A 17381-nucleotide genomic window follows, 5' to 3' on the forward strand; every position below is an offset into this window, starting at 1 on the left:
TAGTAATTCAGAATTCCAGTGTCACCATCAGCCTTTCCTATTCCTTCTTTTCCTACTTTGTATCCAATTATTCCTTCATAAAACAAATCAGTTCTAAATAAGCCAATTAATTTAGCCAGGAAACTTCCTGAATCCACCCTTCTCTACATTTTCATAACTGTCCTAACATTCACTTCGCCTGTTCCCAGAATCAAATTACTTGTTACTTTCTACAAAATACGAGCCAGAACTTGGGCCCAAGTAGTCATTTTTTAGTTCTGGCCTCTTTCTCTCTGTTTTTCACAACTGGACCCTCTGATATTTCCCTGGTAGGTCCTCACTGGAATATGGATTAATTAATTAATCCTTCCCCTGGAGCATTGGTATGGGAATTTCAAGGTGACAAATCTTTGCATCTTGATCACTTTCAGCTTCGTACCCAGAGTATCTACTACCACCATCCATTTTCAGAGGACTTTTGTCAACGTTCATTGGGAAGAAGCAGGGGCAAATTGATAGAGGTAAAGAATTTCTGAAACCCTAAGCCACCTTCAGGACCAGAATCACAGTTTCAAGGATGAAGCTAGTTAGCCCCTTAGAGTCCTGCTTACATAAGAATCCATTAGGGCCACAGTAAGTTCCAGGAAGCTATCTAAGGCACTTGACTCAACCTTCCACTGTGTACCATGTTGGTTCTGCTGACTGAACTAAGCATGCCTTGCTTCTCCTCCTTATCTCCTCCCATACACACATCCTAAGAATGGAGCCCTGCCATGAATTCTAGATCTGCATTGGGATTCCAAGACACATAGCTAGTGCTTGCTCATGCCTGTCCCCATTGCTAGATCAGATCCCTTGGCCTTCACTTGCTGAATGCAGTAGTGGTAGATTCTCTGTTTTTTTGTCCTGTACTAATTGACAAAAAAATAACTTTTTTCACTGTTATAAGCACTCTTTTCCCCAAAGTGTTTAATCTTTGAGAAATCAAACACAAAGTAATTCAGAGATGACATTGAAAATAAAAGTTCTGACAGTTGGTTTGGAGTGGATATCCTAATTTGGTTTTCTTATAATGATCTCGTAAATTGTTCACTTTCATTGAAAATGTACATCACATCAGCAAAATGTCTGGGAAATACAGAGCCCTGAGACTCGATTCATCGCCAAAGATCTTCTACTTTATGAAATTTTGAAAGCACATCTGCCGTTGAATTATTAGTTTCTTCCTGAAAAGCAGATCTCCATTGCCCCTTTGATGTGCTTTACTTGCTTTCTCAGAAGATGAGAGGGAAATATTAATTCAGTCAGCAAATACTTACTGAGTACCTACTATGTGTAATTGAATTTACTCCATTAGGGAAAACTCTCTTTAGGTCTAAACTAGAAGATTGCCAGTTATTTAATAGTATTTTATGTTTTTATATCCAAATTATGTTTTAACTAACCACAGCCTTGGAATCCAGTAGTCCCTACAGACAAATTAGTTTATTTCTTTCCCAAGTGGATCAAGGAGTCCTGACTTTCCATCCATCCCTACTGGCTCCCTGTTGCCTTAAGGCTAATAAGTAACAAAGATTTCTTTATTCATTAGTTTATCCCAAACCAATTCATGTTTCCAAATCTCAGAACCATAGACTTGAAAACCTGGAAGGTGCACGCTTTTGAAACCATCCCTAAAATTGATATCCAGTGAAGAATAGTGATTTGGCCAAGGACAGTCAAGCCTTTACAATATTGTATTGGTTTTGCCATGTATCAAAATGAGTCCACCACAGGTATACCTGTGCTCCCCATCCTGAACCCTCCTCCCTTCTCCCTCCCCATACCATCCCTCTGGGTCGTCCCAGTGCACCAGCCCCAAGCATCCAGTATCGTGCATCGAACTTGGACTGGCGACTCGTTTCATATATGATATTATACATGTTTCAGTGCCATTCTCCCAAATCACCCCACCCTCTCCCTCTCCCACAGAGTCCAAAAGACTGTTCTATACATCAGTGTCTCTTTTGCTGTTTCGTATATAGGGTTATCGTTACCATCTTTCTAAATTCCATATATATGCGTTAGTATACTGTATTGGTGTTTTTCTTTCTGGCTTACTTCACTCTGTATACTTATTTTTAGAAGACATGATAGAAATTGTCAAGGTATTTCAAGTACAATTTTTTTAATGTAGCTAGAAAGAGAGTGGGTTTATTAATTAAAATATATATAATAATGCATGACACCATATATCTTTTTTCAAGCATTGTGCTGATTCAAAATATTTAAATCATGAAGGCATTTCTGGGATGGGTGAGGAAAATCTTTGTGGCTAGTGATAAGTGACTATCCAAGGAAACATGCTTCAGTCACACACTTAGGGGACTGAACAGTGTCTCCTGGTAATTAAAACTGTTCTTGGCTTTTGAGTCAGGGAGAACTGGTTCCAAATCCCAATTTTCTGGTTGTTTGATTCTCAGCAGTTTACTCAACCTTTGTAAGTTTCCAACACCTCAACTGAATGGTGAAGATAATAATACACTTACCTCCTAGTTGTAGAGATTCACGCATGCAGAGTGCTTAGAATCTTTCCTGAGATTTCATGAACATTCACATCGTAGCTTTAAAAAAAATATATGCATACCAAAAGGAAGTACTCAAGTTTCTGTGGAAAACTTTTTGCCACTTTCAGATTGGCTCCAGTTTGTATCGGGGCTGGCACATTCTCTTTTGCAGCACCACATGCACGTGTTGCTAGTCAAAACTTGTGCTGGGTTCCTTTGCAAGTATTCTCAGGTTGCTATATGGTTGCCAGTGCAACCAGACAGCAAGCGTCATAAAGGCCAGTATTACATTTCTTGTTTGCTTCTTTCTTACTTTACCCCTCCTTCCCTCCCTCTCTTCCTTCTTCTTTTTTTCCCATTTGGTGCTTAATAAATGCTTATTGCTTGTCCAACTGGCCATTTAGAGTAAAATAATTCCTGAACACTCTTCAGCCTTTCCACAGAAAGCTAGATGACGTAGATATAACAGAACTCAAGAAACAGTAGGAACCACTTGAATTAGTTCCACAGTTGAAGGAAAAGGCATTCCTGAAGGAAAATCCTTTTAAAATCACATGTTTAATCTCACACAAGCCAATTTAAGTTCCCCCAAGCCGTGTTTATCTGTGTACTGACCGCTTTCCATCTGAGAATTTAATGTGCAGTCAAAAAGTGAACAGGATGTCAGTTCCTCTGCATTTCTTTGGCATAATGAATGCTGTCGTGTTTGCAGGGAAAAAATGTTGGTAAACTATGAATGAGATTTTAATTGTGATAAGGTAATTTCTCAGAAAAAATTATGGCATGGGGAAGAATACAGATGTTTCCTTCATACACTTCACTCTTGAGTCAGTTCTCCACATCAGGTGGCCAAAGTATTGGAATTTCAGCTTTAGCATCAGTCCTTCCAATGAATATTCAGGACTGATTTCCTTTAAGATGAACTGGTTGGATCTCCTTGCAGTCCAAGGGACTCTCAAGAGTCTTCTCCAACACCACAGTTCAAAAGCATCAATTCTTTGGTGCTCAGCTTTCTTTATAGTCCAGCTCTCACATCCATGCATGACTACTGGAAAAACGATAGCTTTGACTAGACAGACATTTGTTGGCAAAGTAATGTCTCTGCTTCTGAATATGCTGTCTAGGGTGGTCATAACTTTTCTTCCAAGGAGCAAGCGTCTTTTAATTTCATGGCTGCAATCACCATCTGCAGTGATTTTGGAGCCCCCAAAAATAAAGTCTGCCACTGTTTCCACTGTTTCCCCATCTATTTCCCATGAAGTGATGGGACCAGATGCCATGATCTTAGTTTTTCTGAATGTTGAGTTTTAAGCCAACTTTTTCACTGTCCACTTTCACTTTCATTAAGAGGCTCTTTAGGTCTTCTTCACTTTCTGCCATAAGTGTGGTGTCATCTGCATATCTGAGGTTATTGATATTTCTCCTGGCAATCTTGATTCCAGCTTGTGCTTCATCCACTCCAACAATTTTCATGATGGACTCTGCATGTAAGTTAAATAAGCAGGGTGACAATATACAGCCTTGACGTACTCCTTTTCCTATTTGGAACCAGTCTGTTGTTCCATGTCCAGTTCTAACTATTGCATCTTGACCTGCATACAGGTTTCTCAAGAGGCAGGTCAGGTGATGTGGTATTCCCATCTCTTGAAGAATTTTCCACAGTTTGTTGTGATCCACGCAGTCAAAGGTTTTGGTGTAGTCAATAAAGCAAAAGTAGAATTTTTTCTGAAACTCTTTTCCTTTTTCGATGATCCAGTGGATGTTGGCAATTTGATCTCTGGTTCCTCTGCCTTTTCTAAATCCAGCTTGAACATCTGGAAGTTCACAGGTCATGTACTGTTGAAGCTTGACTTGGAGACTTTTGAGCATTACTCTACTAGCGTGTGAGATGAGTGTAATTGTGTGGTAGTTTGAGCATTCTTTGGCATTGCCTTTCTTTGGGATTGGAATGAAAACTGACATTTTCCAATCTTGTGATCACTGCTGAGTTTTCCAGATATTCTGGCATATTGAGTGCAGCACTTTCACAGTATCATCTTTTAGGATCTGAAATAGTTCAACTGAAACTTCATCACCTCCACTAACTTTGTTCCTAGTGATGCTTCCTAAGGCTCACTTGACTTCACATTTCAAGATGTCTGGGTCTAGGTGAGTGATCACACCATTGTGATTATCTGGGTAGTGAAGATCTTTTTTGTACAGTTCTTCTGTGTATTCTTGTCACCTCTTCTTAGTATCTTCTGCTTCTGTTAGGTCCATACCATTTCTGTCTTTATTGTGCTGATCTTTGCATGAAAAGTTCTCTTGGTATCTCTAATTTTCTTGACGAGATCTCTTGTCTTTCCCATTCTACTGTTTTTCTCTATTTCTTTGCATTGATTAATGAGGAAGGCTTTCTTATCTCTCCTTGCTGTTCTTTGGCACTCTGCATTCAAATGGGTATATCTTTCCTTTTCTTCCTTTGCCTTTCGCTTGTGTTCTTTTCTAAGCTATTTGTAAGGCCTGGTCAGACAACATTTTACCTTTTTGCATTTCTTTTTCTTGGTGATGGTGTTGAATACCCAAACCTCCATCTGTAGTTCTTCAGGCATTGTGTCTGTCAGATCTAGTCCCTTGAATCTGTTTCTCACCTTCACTGTATAATCATAAGAGATTTGATTTAGGTCATACCTGAATGGTCTAGTGGTTTTCCCTACTTTCTTCAATTTAAGTCTGAATTGGGCAATAAGGAGTTCATGATCTGAGCCAGTCAGCTCCCGGTCTTGTTTTTGCTGACTGTATAGAGCTTCTCCATCTTTGGCTGCAAAGAATATAATCAATCTGATTTTGGTGTTGACCATCTGGTGATGTCCATGTGTAGAGTCTTCTCTTGTGTTGTTGGAAGAGGGTGTTTGTTATGACCAGTGCATTTTCTGGGCAAAACTCTATTAGTCTTTGCCCTGCTTCATTGCGTATTCCAAGGCCAAATTTGCCCGTTACTCCAGGTGTTTCTTGACTTCCTACTTTTGCATTCCAGTCCCCTATAATGAAAAGGACATCTTTTTTGGGTGTTAGTTCTAAAAGGTCTTGTGGGTCTTCATAGAATCGTTCAACTTCAGCTTCCTCAGCGTTACTGGTTGGGGCATAGACTTGGATTACTGTGATATTGAATGGTTTGCCTTGGAAACGAACAGAGATCATTCTGTCGTTTTTGAGATTGCATCCAAGTACTGCGTTTTGGACTCTTGTTGACCATGATGGCTACTCCATTTCTTCTGAGGGATTCCTGCCCACAGTAGTAGATATAATGGTCATCTGAGTTAAATTCACCTATTCCAGTCCGTTTTAGTTGGCTAATTCCTAGAATGTCGATTTTCACTCTTTGCATCTCCTGTTTGACCACTTCCAATTTGCCTTGATTCATGGACCTAACATTCAAGATTCCTATGGAATATTGCTCTTTACAGCATTGGACCTTGCTTCTATCACCAGCTCAGTAAATCCTTAATCTAATTTTCTGTTGAAGGCGGGCACTGTCTTCCTTCCCTGTTATTTGACCTGAGGCCAAACTGTGGTGGAGGTAATGAAGATAATGGTGACCTCCTTCAAAGGGTCCCATGCAGGTTTTGCTATACTCAGTGCTCCCAACCCTGCATCAGGCCACCACCAACCCACACCTTCCCCAGAGACTCCTGGACACTCACGAGCAAGTCTGGGTCAGTGTTTTGTGGGGTCACTGCTGTTTTCTCCTGGGTCCTGATGAGTGCAAAGTTCTGTTTGTGCCCTTTAAGAGTCTGTTTTCCCAGCCCTGTGTAAGTTCTGGTGGCTCTATAGTGGGGTTAATGGCGTCCTGTTCCAAGAGGGCTTATTCCTTACCCAGGTCTACTGCTCCCAGAGCCCTGCCCCTGCAGCAGTCTGCTGCTGAGCTGTACCTCCTCAGGAGATACCCAAACACAGTTCTGTCTCAGTCTTTGTGAGATCTCTGTGTCCTGTTTGAGCACACCAGGTATATTTGAGCCCTCTGAGTATCTCTGGCAGATATGAGGTTTGATTCTAAACGTGATTTTGCCTCTCCTACCATCTTGCTAGGGCTTCTCCTTTGCCCTTGGACATGGGATATCTCCTCACTGTTGTTCCAGCGCCGTGCCACCACTGCTCCAGCATCGCATAGATTTTAATTAGTTCCTCACCCCCAAATGCCATATAACTCCAGAGGTTTTATTTCTGCTTAAAAATGGAGAACTTGAAAGACCATGGGCCTGAGTTAGTCTGTGGTATCGAGTATCACAAGCTAAGTAGCATTTGCCCCGTTTAATTGAGACTCCCAGATTCCTATTTTCCTATCTTTGCCATATGACATGCCTTTTATCTGTGAACCTGCCCTAATGTTTTTGGGAGGGATGTTAAAGTAAAATCCCACTATTGTCTGAAAATGTTTCAAAGCCAAATATAGACCAAGAAAGTTGCATGTGTCAAGAAAAATGGTGGAGTACATATTTTTGGTTAAAGAAAATAACCTTTTCGGGTGTTTTAAAAAACAGCATATACATGTTCAGTTGCATCAGTCTGTTTTTTTGTTTTTATTTCTTCTTTGCCCCTGTATCATCAATGCCTGGAATAATTTTTCTTTGCTTTATTGCTTCTAGTTATTGACTAAAACATACTATTTTGATGTTGTATAGAAAACTTCTGTGTTGAGATGGTGAGTTAGCATTAGCAGTGCTCAGCAGATACTGGATTCTCTGCTGCTGTCTCTTTCTTATTTAGATCTCTGGGAAATACCAGTTCCTCCTGTGGATGTATCTAGCTGACACTGATGCCTCCTGGTCCTTTCCATATTTCTCTACAGGATTCTGATTGTGTCCTTGACATCTGCACCCTAATGTGCCGCTACCACTACCACTTGCCATATGTCCACAGCAAGCACTCCCGTCAACACAGGTCCCTAAGCTCCCTCCCCCATCACTGGCTTCCTGTTTGAGTCAGTAGGGTTATCCTCCACAAGTTTCCTACGGCAGAAGACTAGGCTTCTTTCTTGGCCCCCTCCCTCTTCTACCTCATGCAGAAAGGTACTAAAATACATAGACTTAACCTCTGTAATATTTTGAAATTCATCCCAGGCTTTCAAAACCATCGTCTGAGTTAACACGCCATTATTTCCCACCTAGATTATATAACAGCTTCTAACTGACCTTTCTGCTCTAACAACACCTGTCTCTGATACATTTCCTTCCCTGCAACTTGGATGATCTTGTTGAAGTGTACATCTGATCCTGTCCACCTCCAAGTCCTTATTTGTTCGTTAAATTGTAAGTGGAGTCTCAATCTCATGCAGTGGTACCTGAGAGTCACTATTGTGTGTCCCCCATTTGCCTCTCCTGACTTATATTTCAATATTGTGTCCCAGTTTCTTGCATTTGCACTGTACTGAATGATGCCCTAGCCCAGGCAAGCTGTACTTTCTGTAGCTTCTTCTAATGGAAAATCTTTGTCCCCTCCTTTTCACCTGGCAAACTCTCACTTCCATGCAGAATTCTGCTGAGATACTAACCTTTCCAGGCAGTTGTCCTAACTCTCAGGTCTACACACGCATTCTGGGCAGTTAGCTCTTTCTTCTGTGCTCTCGCAGTTCTGTGTGCTGCATCATAGCTGCATCATAATTGGCTGTCCTCTCTTTTGTTCCTGCTGCTGTAACTAGACTGGGTTCTCGTTAAAGATAAGATCTCCTGCCTTACTTGTCTTTCTAGCTTACCACACATGGCAGAAAATGAACACTTGGTAACAGTGCATTGACTGTATGAGAGGAGGAATGTTAACGTTAAAGAATATAGAAGGCGAAATTAAGGCCTACAGTTTATTTACTCACTCAGCAAATAGGTATTGAAAGTTTCAGATGTTTTTAAAAAATCTCTTACAGACCTCTCATTGGCATTTATCATCTTTCTTTGAGTAGCACTCCCTAAAAGTCTTGAACATTTTATTAGAAATCGGGGGCATGGATCTTGCTAATTAGGTCCAATTGAGATCCATGGCCGCAGAAAGGATCTCTGACTGTAGCCAGCTATTATCACACTTGAATTGAAATAGTGTCCTTGGCTTATGTGTAGATTCAAAAACTGAGAGACTGGGAATATTCTGGAGGGCACAGTGGAAACTCCAGGATGGCTACAAACCAAGGGGTAAACAGAGTAGGACAGAATGAGCTCCAGCGCCAACTTCTGACCTTGGCCCGTAATACCAGCTGTAAAATGAAGGCTGAAGAAGTGCAGTGGTGCATCAAAGAGCTTTTGTGGACTTGGCAGGAAACTCAAAAGACAGTTGTGCGATGCGACTGTTAAGATAGCAGTGCGTTCTTGTGACTTGGATATAGCACTTGGGAGTGAGAGAAAGTACCCTTCTTAGCTATTCCAGAGTGTGAGAGAGTAGTCCTTACACCAGAGCCAAGCTTCTGACGAAGATTTTATGCAAGAGAACTTAAAAATGAGGTCTAGACCAGCAGGAGCACTTCCGAAACATATAAGCATTAAATCTTAGGAGGAGTGACTGAAGAAAAAAGAGGTGCTTAAGTTAAGAAAAGCAAAACTGAGGGGCACGTGATGGTTGAGGAAAATGTGGAAGTCAGGGGCAGAAAGTTTTTTCTACAGCTGGAGCCCAAAATCATGAATATGTGTTTGCCTGTGCACATGTTTTAAACAGAAACATCTTGGTTTAGGCAATGTTAACAATTTGCAGTCACAGGGCATGAGACATTTTATTCACGAAAGATCCCAGGGTCCTTGTGCAGACTGATTCACTTACGCATGAGAGAGTAGTGCTGGGGGGTCTTGTCGGACCACCTTTGTCATGATAGAACAACTTTTAATTATTGTCACCTTTTACTTACACTGCCGAGGGGAGACCACTGAGCGGGAACCTCCCTTTAGAGAGAATGGATCTGTCCAAGGTGGCATTGCACGCCACAGCAGCAGGGAAGTGCAGGCACAGCTTGAGTGATCTAAAGATCCAGTGAAGGACCTGGGAGGGCAATGCCTCTTCACTCCCAGGAGGACTCCTGAAAAGTCTGGGCTGCAATATTCTATCTGAAGCCCAGCACGCATAATGCCCCGAGCCCGACAGAATACCTGCACTTGAGACCGTGTGCCTTGGCTGACCACCTCATCAGAGAAGAGATCTTTTCAGTTTCTAGAACAGAAAAAAAAAGAAAAAGTTTTATTGAATCATTGTTCAGTTAATTTTGAAACTGGACTTACCTCTTCCTTTCATTTGCTGTGTATTTCTTTGCTGTCTCCAGCCCGGTGGCTTTGTTACTTAGTAGAGAAAGAGAAAGACTGCTCTGAGAGTGGATCGTCCAGAGGAAACATGGCTCCTGTAAACCAGTGGTGCTCATGGATAAACAGGAAAACGCATTTGCCTGTTCAGTTTGTAAAATTAAAAATATCTTTTATGAGTAGGAAATGAATTGAATTCCTTTTGTCCTATAAGGAAAAGTAGGCTTAAGAAGTTGGTTGTGAGTTGGAGGTAAGGGGAGTGAAGAACAGGGATTTTGTTTTTATTTCTTAGTTATTAATATGTACAGTTAGTAAGTGTGACTTTGCAGATAGGAAGTAGTGCAAAAAAAAAAAAATCCTAGTATTTCTTACCAGATTGCTGTGACGGTGCGTTATCAGCAGCTCTGTCAACAGACATAAGAGTGAGAACTCTCAGCTATCATAAAAAATGTAATATTTAGAGTGTTGAAGTGGGATGCAGGAGGGCTCCGATGGCTACCTAATTTATGAGCTTCCAGAAAGCTAAGCTGAGAATGGGCAACATGCTCTTATTTGCCACTGTTGTTCCCTTCAGTTAGTAAGCGTGATTTCTAGCGATTGGCTATCTTCAGTAATCAATTAATTACTGCTTTCCAAAAGAACCCATACATTATTTAATTAGCAAACACACTCATTTTCTTGATCACCAGTAGCAACAATCATACATATTTTGAAAGTACAAGCTTAGAAGTCTTCCACCCTGTAGCTTGACTTCCCTGTTTCATTGTGAGTGTCTGTGTGTTTTCACAATGACAGCTGATAACCCAAATGCATCTGTTTTATACCTTGTCTTACTTGGTCTTCCTGGCTTCCCTCTTCCCTCCCCACCCCTGAGTCTGCCTTAAAAGGATCTACTGTGCTGTGTTGCTTCCCAAGAGCTTGTCAGAGAGAACAGTTTTGTCATTTGCAGTGTGTTCATGATGCCATGACAGATCTGCCTGCATTTCTTCCGGTACAGCGCCTGAGACGTGACATATTTAGAACACCCTTTCCTTTCCCAGATTCCTTCCACCCCAGCCCCTTATTTTAGGATTCTCATTTGCCACGAGGTTTACCAAATCTGAAGACTTTGGTTTAGGAAGTGACCTTAGTAGGGGACTTTATTTTTTAAAATTCTTTTGCTTCTTTATACTGTGTTATTAGTTTCATAATATATAACGAACATCTCTCCATGCAATAGGTAAAACTCAGATTCCTCTGGAGAAGGGCATTGCAACTTGCTCCAGTATTCTTGCCTGGAGAATCCCAAGGACAGAGGAGCCTGGTGGGCTGCAGTCCATGGCATTGCAAAGAGCTGGACACAACTGAAGGGACTTGAAAGTGAAAGTCACTCAGTCATGTGTGACTCTTTGCAACTCCAGGGTCCATAGAGTCCATGGAATTCTCTAGGCCAGAATACTGGAGTGGTTAGCCGTTCCCTTCTCCAGGGGATCTTCTTAACCCAGGGATTGAACCGAGGTCTCCTGTATTGCAGGGGGATTCTTTACGAGCTAAGCCACCAGGGAGGCCCCTGAAGTGACTTAGCAGTAGCATATAATGAACATCCATGCAATAGGTAAACCTATCCTGCTGACAGAAACTTAGAGATTGGGTCAGAAGCACAGCATTCAATTAGAAGCTAGTATAGGAGGCCCACAAGAAAGAAGTAACACCAAAAGGTTTACAACATACATCACAAATCCGTAAGTTTAGGAAGCATGTGTCTCCCAGTTAACTTCAGGGAAAACATCAGGATTCAAGGCATAAGGCAAAAGTCGTCATGATGGTCATGGTGAGGGGCTCTGTGCCCACTGCCCACAGTTCCTACTGTTCAGTCACTGAGTCATGTCTGACTCTTTGCGACCCCATGGCCTACAGCATGCCAGGCTCCTCTGTCCTCCTCCACTATCTCCCACAGTTTGCTCACATTCATGTCCACTGAGTCAGTGATGCTATCTAACCATCTCATTCTCTTCCACCCTCTTCTTTTACTTTCAGTCTTTCTCAGCATCAAGGTCTTTTCCAATGATTTGATTCTTTGCATCAGGTGGCCAAAGTATTAGAGCTTCAGCATCAGTCCTTCCAATGAATATTAAGGATTGATTTTCTTTAAAATTGTCTGGTTTGATTTCCTTGCAGTCCAGAGGACTCTCAAGAGTCTTCTCTAATACCACCAACTGTCCATAGTCTGTGACTCAAATGCTTTTCTCTCAGATATTCCATCAGCTTCCTCACCTCCTTCCCAGTCCTTTACATATTCTCTTCTCTCATCCTTATCTGTGGCTCTCCGTGCCTCGGGGTCATGTCCCATCTAGACAGCAGGATAGGCTGCCTAACACGGAACTACCTACCATTTCCTCTAGGTACACAGTGTTCACAGCTCCCAAGGGGAGGGCTGGGGGCTCTCCTTTATTAGCATCTTGTCCATTTTCATTCTTTTCTCATTGTCCTGGTTGACATTTTCCATGTTGAGATTTTTGACTGCTTGCTTCTCTTTGGACACCATTGCTCCTAGGCCTGTCCTTGCTATCTCACTGCAGGTGCTCCACCATGCCACTTCAACTCCCAGACCTGCTCCCTCTCACCTCCTACTCTTACAGGCCTCTAGGGCCCACACGCCCTCAGGGCCATGGGGAGCAAGGACTGAGAGGCAAGCAGTGATGAGCAAGGCACATGCAATTCTTGAGCGGGGGGGACTTCGTTCTCAACTTTGTTTGCCGTGGAAATTTATTTTTATCATCACATGAGTAGTCAAGGTGTTTTAAAAGAAACATGATGTGAAAATGAGTCAAAATTTACAAATCAGCAGTTACTAAAGACATTTAATAATTTACAGTATTCTCAATCATAAACATCACACTTTGCAAAGGATACTTATTTGCTTAAACTTATAAATCTGGCTTCCCTGATGGCACCAATGGTAAAGAATCTGCCTGCAATGCGGGAGACCCAGGATTGATCCCTGGGATAGGAGAGATCTCCTGGAGAAGGAAATGGCAACCGACTCTAGTATTCTTGCCTGGAGAATTCCATGGACAGAGGAGCCTGGTAGGCTACAGTCCATGGGATCACAAAGAGTCTGACATGACTGAGCAACACTTTCCCTATAAACAGGAGTAAAAAAGACGTCACCCAACAAGGTTGACAGTCCCCACATATCATGTCTCAATTTGGAGACAGAAGTCTGGTTCATGCTCTACTCTTCTCACACCTCTCACCCACCATGCTGTGACTCTTAGCCAAGTGTGCACAGACCCAGGCTGGCCTATTTTGACTTAATTCAGCCCTCTGTTTTCTTGTCTGTGTCGTCACTGGTAACCATTTCTGTTGATTTGAAGGGTGTAGCTCCAAACAATGGAATGCTTTATCTCTTGCTTTTTTTTTTTTTAACTGACAGTGCTTTTAGTTCTGCAATATTTTGAGATACAGTTGACATACAGCACTATTTACATTTAAGGTATAGACCATTAATTTGACTTGCATACATCATGAAATGATTGCCACAGTAAGCTTAATGACAGTAATCTAATATACATATGTGTGTGTGTGTATATAATTAAAGAAATATAAATTTTTCTTGTGATGATAACTCTAAGGATTGACTGTCTTAACAGCTTTCTTATATGAAACTCAGCAGTAATATATTTACCGTGTGGTAAATACATTATATCCCCAATACTAATTTATCTCATAACTGAAATTTTGTACCCTTTCACTACCTTCATCCAATTCCACCTCCCCTTGTCCTCCCCCTCTGGTAACCACAAATCTTCTTTTTCTATAAATGTTTGTTTTTGAAGTATAATTGGCCTTCTATACATTTCAGAATGATCACCACAATAAGTCTAGTTATAATCTGTCACCTTACAAAGCTATTAATAACTCTTAACTGTGTTTCCCATATTGTAAACTTCATGACTCATTATTTTCTCCTGAACTTTATATCCCTTAATCTCTCTCACCTTTCTTTTCTCCCCCTACCTGTTTCCACTCTTGACAACCACCTGTTATCTCCTCTGTTACCTATAACTCTTGCTGTTTGCCATATTTGTTCATTTGTTTTGTTTTTAGTTTCCACATATAAATGAAATCATATGGTATTATCTTTTTCTGACTTACTTCACTTAGCATCACACCCTCCAGGTCCATCCATGTTATTGTAAATGGCATTATTTCATTCCTTTTTATGACTAATATTCCTTTGTGTGTGTGTGTATGCACGTGTATGTGTGTGTGTGTGCATGCCACATCTTCTTTATCCTTTCTCCTATTGATAGACACATAGGCTGCTTCCATGTCATGGCTGTTGTAAGTAATGCTGCAGTGAATGCAGGGGCACATATGTCTTTTCTAATGAGTGATTTTGTTTTCTTAATTATCCAGGAGTGGAATTGCTAGATCATTTAGTGGTTCTATTTTTCATTTTTTGAGGAATCTTTATACTGTTTTCCCTAGCAGCTGAACCAATATATACTTCATTTTATTTCGAACAAAATTCTAGGTCTCCATAACTCCATTTGAGTCATACACAACACATAGGGCCCTTTTCTATGTTATCTTCTCCATGATAATCAACCATTGAGGGAATATTTACTAACTGGGAGCTGAATCTATTAAATAATGATCTCATTTTAACCATGCCACTATCCTCTAAGGTAAATGTTTCTATTCCTATGTTGTGATGAGAATTGTAAGGCTGATCAAATTTAAGTAACATGCCCAGTGCTATCCTAGTAGTAGCAGTGAAGTTGGTGTTGATATCTGTGGTTGTATGAACTCTAAGATAGTTCTCCCAATCGAAGTCTTAATCTGAGATTCTGTGGATAGTTTCAGGATCCAAAAATGGGTTTCAGGTCTTTGTTGGCTCCTGAAATTGAATCCCAGGTTTGGTTTGTTACATGCGTTTTATGGTAAAAGCAGCCATGCTCATTGCTCAGTCATGCCCGACTCTTCTGTAACCCTATGGACTATAGCCCACCAGGCTTCTCTGTCCATGGCATTCTCCAGGCAAGAATATTGGAGTGGGTTGCCATTTTCTGCTTCATGGGATCTTCCTGATGCAGGAATTGAACCCTCATCTTCTGCATTGGCAGGCGGATTCTTTACCACTTTGACACCTCGGAAGATCCTGAGCTTCTTTGCTTCCTCCTGAAATTGCTCAAGTGCTGTCCTCTCCACCCTCATCAGATTTTCAGTTACGCATGTAACCTCAAACAGTATTAGTACCCATATTTTGCATTCCCTCCTTTTATTTTGCTCATTTACATGAAAGTCTATACTCTTGTTCACATGTTAGTTTTGTGTCCTTCCTTCCATTTTTATTTTTTTCCTTCCTTTTCTTCTTATGCCTAAGTGTAAAACTTAAACCTAATTTTCTCATATTTAGTCTTCCTAAGTTCAACTTCTTCATATCAGCTCATTTCAGACTCCTGGGATCCTAATTCTTATATCTGATATTTTTAACACCCATCTCTATTTCATGTCATCTGTCAATTCATATTTAAAAAAAAAAAAAGCTAAAACAAAAAATGACAGTTTTCAACAATTCTTGACTATGGACTATTGCTTACCTCTGGGGATCCAGGATGGAAATATAATCTCTTGCTCTCAGGCTTCTGACGAAATTATTCCTTAGTAGTCTCTTGATATGATACTAACCTCTATAGGTCTCTTTTGTGAAGGGTGCAAGTGTGTTTACCAGGGACCAGGCTGGATGGAGACAAGACAACACTTTAGACAGTCCAACTATCTGGAGATACTCCTTGAAGTTGATGTTTTTCAAATATGTATTTAACATTTATTTAATAGACACCAAAGTAAAGTGGCTTTTCTATTTATAGGGTATATACATTTTCAGCCAACTTTTTAACTTCATTCAAATTGTCTTTCAGGGTTTTTTTTTTTTAATAACCCATAATCACAAAGAAAAGTAACTTAGGTAAATGGTGTTACAGTTTGTTCAAATTATAACCCCACATTCTAATTTTATGGGCTTCAGGTTGACACCTACCTTTCACCATTCTTGTTCTCACTTCCAATTTATATTTAAGTTTCTGAAACAAAATACTTCTTAGGGGCATATTCCAAGGGTTGAAATGTAGATAATGAACTAAATCACTTTTTTTAGATTAAAACAAAAAAAGAAACCACTTCACCATGCCTGACTCAGTTTTAGAATGTCAACTGACTCTCAGCCAGCTTGTCTCAAGGCTACTGGAGCAGCCTGTAATGGAAACATGCGGTTTGCGATTATGCTTCACAAGTAACTCAGCAGAGTAAGTTCAGCACCGGGAGAAGTGTTTCCACAATTTCCACTTGAGTGTGTTACCTATTTTTGCCAATTATGTTAGGAGTCTCATGTGGAAAACTGACTTAACTAGCATTGTATTTACATTTATCCTAGGGCTATTTTAATGTGCTTTATGAACTGGTGTCCCAGGCAGCTGTCCAGCTGACTCCTCCTTAATTGAGCTCTATAGACAGAATGAAATAAAGATTAAGTAAATATAGCCGTCAGACACTCTAGGCACACAGTAAATGCAGGCAGTCACCAGAAAGGAGTTTTGACTAGACTAGTTTGAGTAAATCCTTTGTTTCTTTGGAGGAAAAGAAGGTGATTTGTTACATCCTCAACTTCTGGCTGTTTTTTTTTTTTTTTCAATTCATGGTGTTAGTGTAGGAAATGATTTAATCAATAGGCCAGAAACTTAGAGTTTACATATTTCTAAGTATTTTTTTCAGTTTGTATGCATAAGTAACCTCTTTGAAGATGGTTGGATACCCACTGTTTCCTTCCCTCTGCCTTAGCAATTAAGATGAGCCAAACACGAATACCTTTTTCTGCCATACTTTGGAGTTTAAATATTACTGTATAGAATTTTAAGCAGAAATGTAAGCAGCGTTTAGGAAAATGACAATGGAGTAAATTGGTCAGGAAGAGAAGGTCCTGAGGGCCAGGACTCCAGGTCCTAAATGACTGCCATATTCCAGATGAGAAAGAATGTGAGAAGAGTGCTGATTCCTGAAAAAAACTCCCGCAGCTTCTTTCAGTGGTCAGTCCCCACACAGTATGAATCACGGCTGAGAACATAGACAGCAAGGATCATAGCAGAAAGCTTTTAATTATGCTTCAGTCTGGAAGAAGACACACTGTTTTTCTAACTGTGCAATAAGAAATAAAAAGAGTTTCCCCAGTTTTACAAGGCTTCCCTGGTGGCTCAGATGGTTAAGAATCTGCCTGTAATGTGGGAGACATGGATTCGGTCCCTGGATTGGGAAGATCTCCTGGAGTAGCAAGTGGCAACCCATTCCAGTATTCTATGGACAGAGGAGCCTGGCAGGCCACGGTCCATCGGGTCGCAAAGAGTCTGACATGTCTGAGCGACTACACTCTCCCCAGGTTTACACTGGGAAACTGACACACTCCTTGATTCGAGTGTTTACCCTCAAGGGCAGGAGTACCCTGCCACCATCAGACATTGGACTCCAAACCGAATGACTCTAGCCAACACAAATGATGACTCTCCTACACCCGAGTCCATGAGGAGACAACTCATTTTAATTTTGCCATGCTTTAATGATATTTAAATGA

General features: G+C 40.8%; 1 long non-coding RNA gene and 1 pseudogene across 1 annotated transcript in view; one reads left to right on the top strand and one right to left on the bottom strand.

Moving 5' to 3' along the window:
• LOC138984669 (uncharacterized) overlaps nt 1-17381 on the top strand; it is a 384932-nt gene that overhangs the window by 49903 nt on the left and 317648 nt on the right. The gene's annotated exons all lie outside the window — the stretch shown is intronic.
• LOC102273029 (protein BEX1-like) lies at nt 11547-12296 on the bottom strand (annotated as a pseudogene).

Source organism: Bos mutus, chromosome 22 (genome assembly GCF_027580195.1).
Source record: "Bos mutus isolate GX-2022 chromosome 22, NWIPB_WYAK_1.1, whole genome shotgun sequence".
NCBI classification, from domain to species: Eukaryota; Metazoa; Chordata; class Mammalia; order Artiodactyla; family Bovidae; genus Bos; species Bos mutus.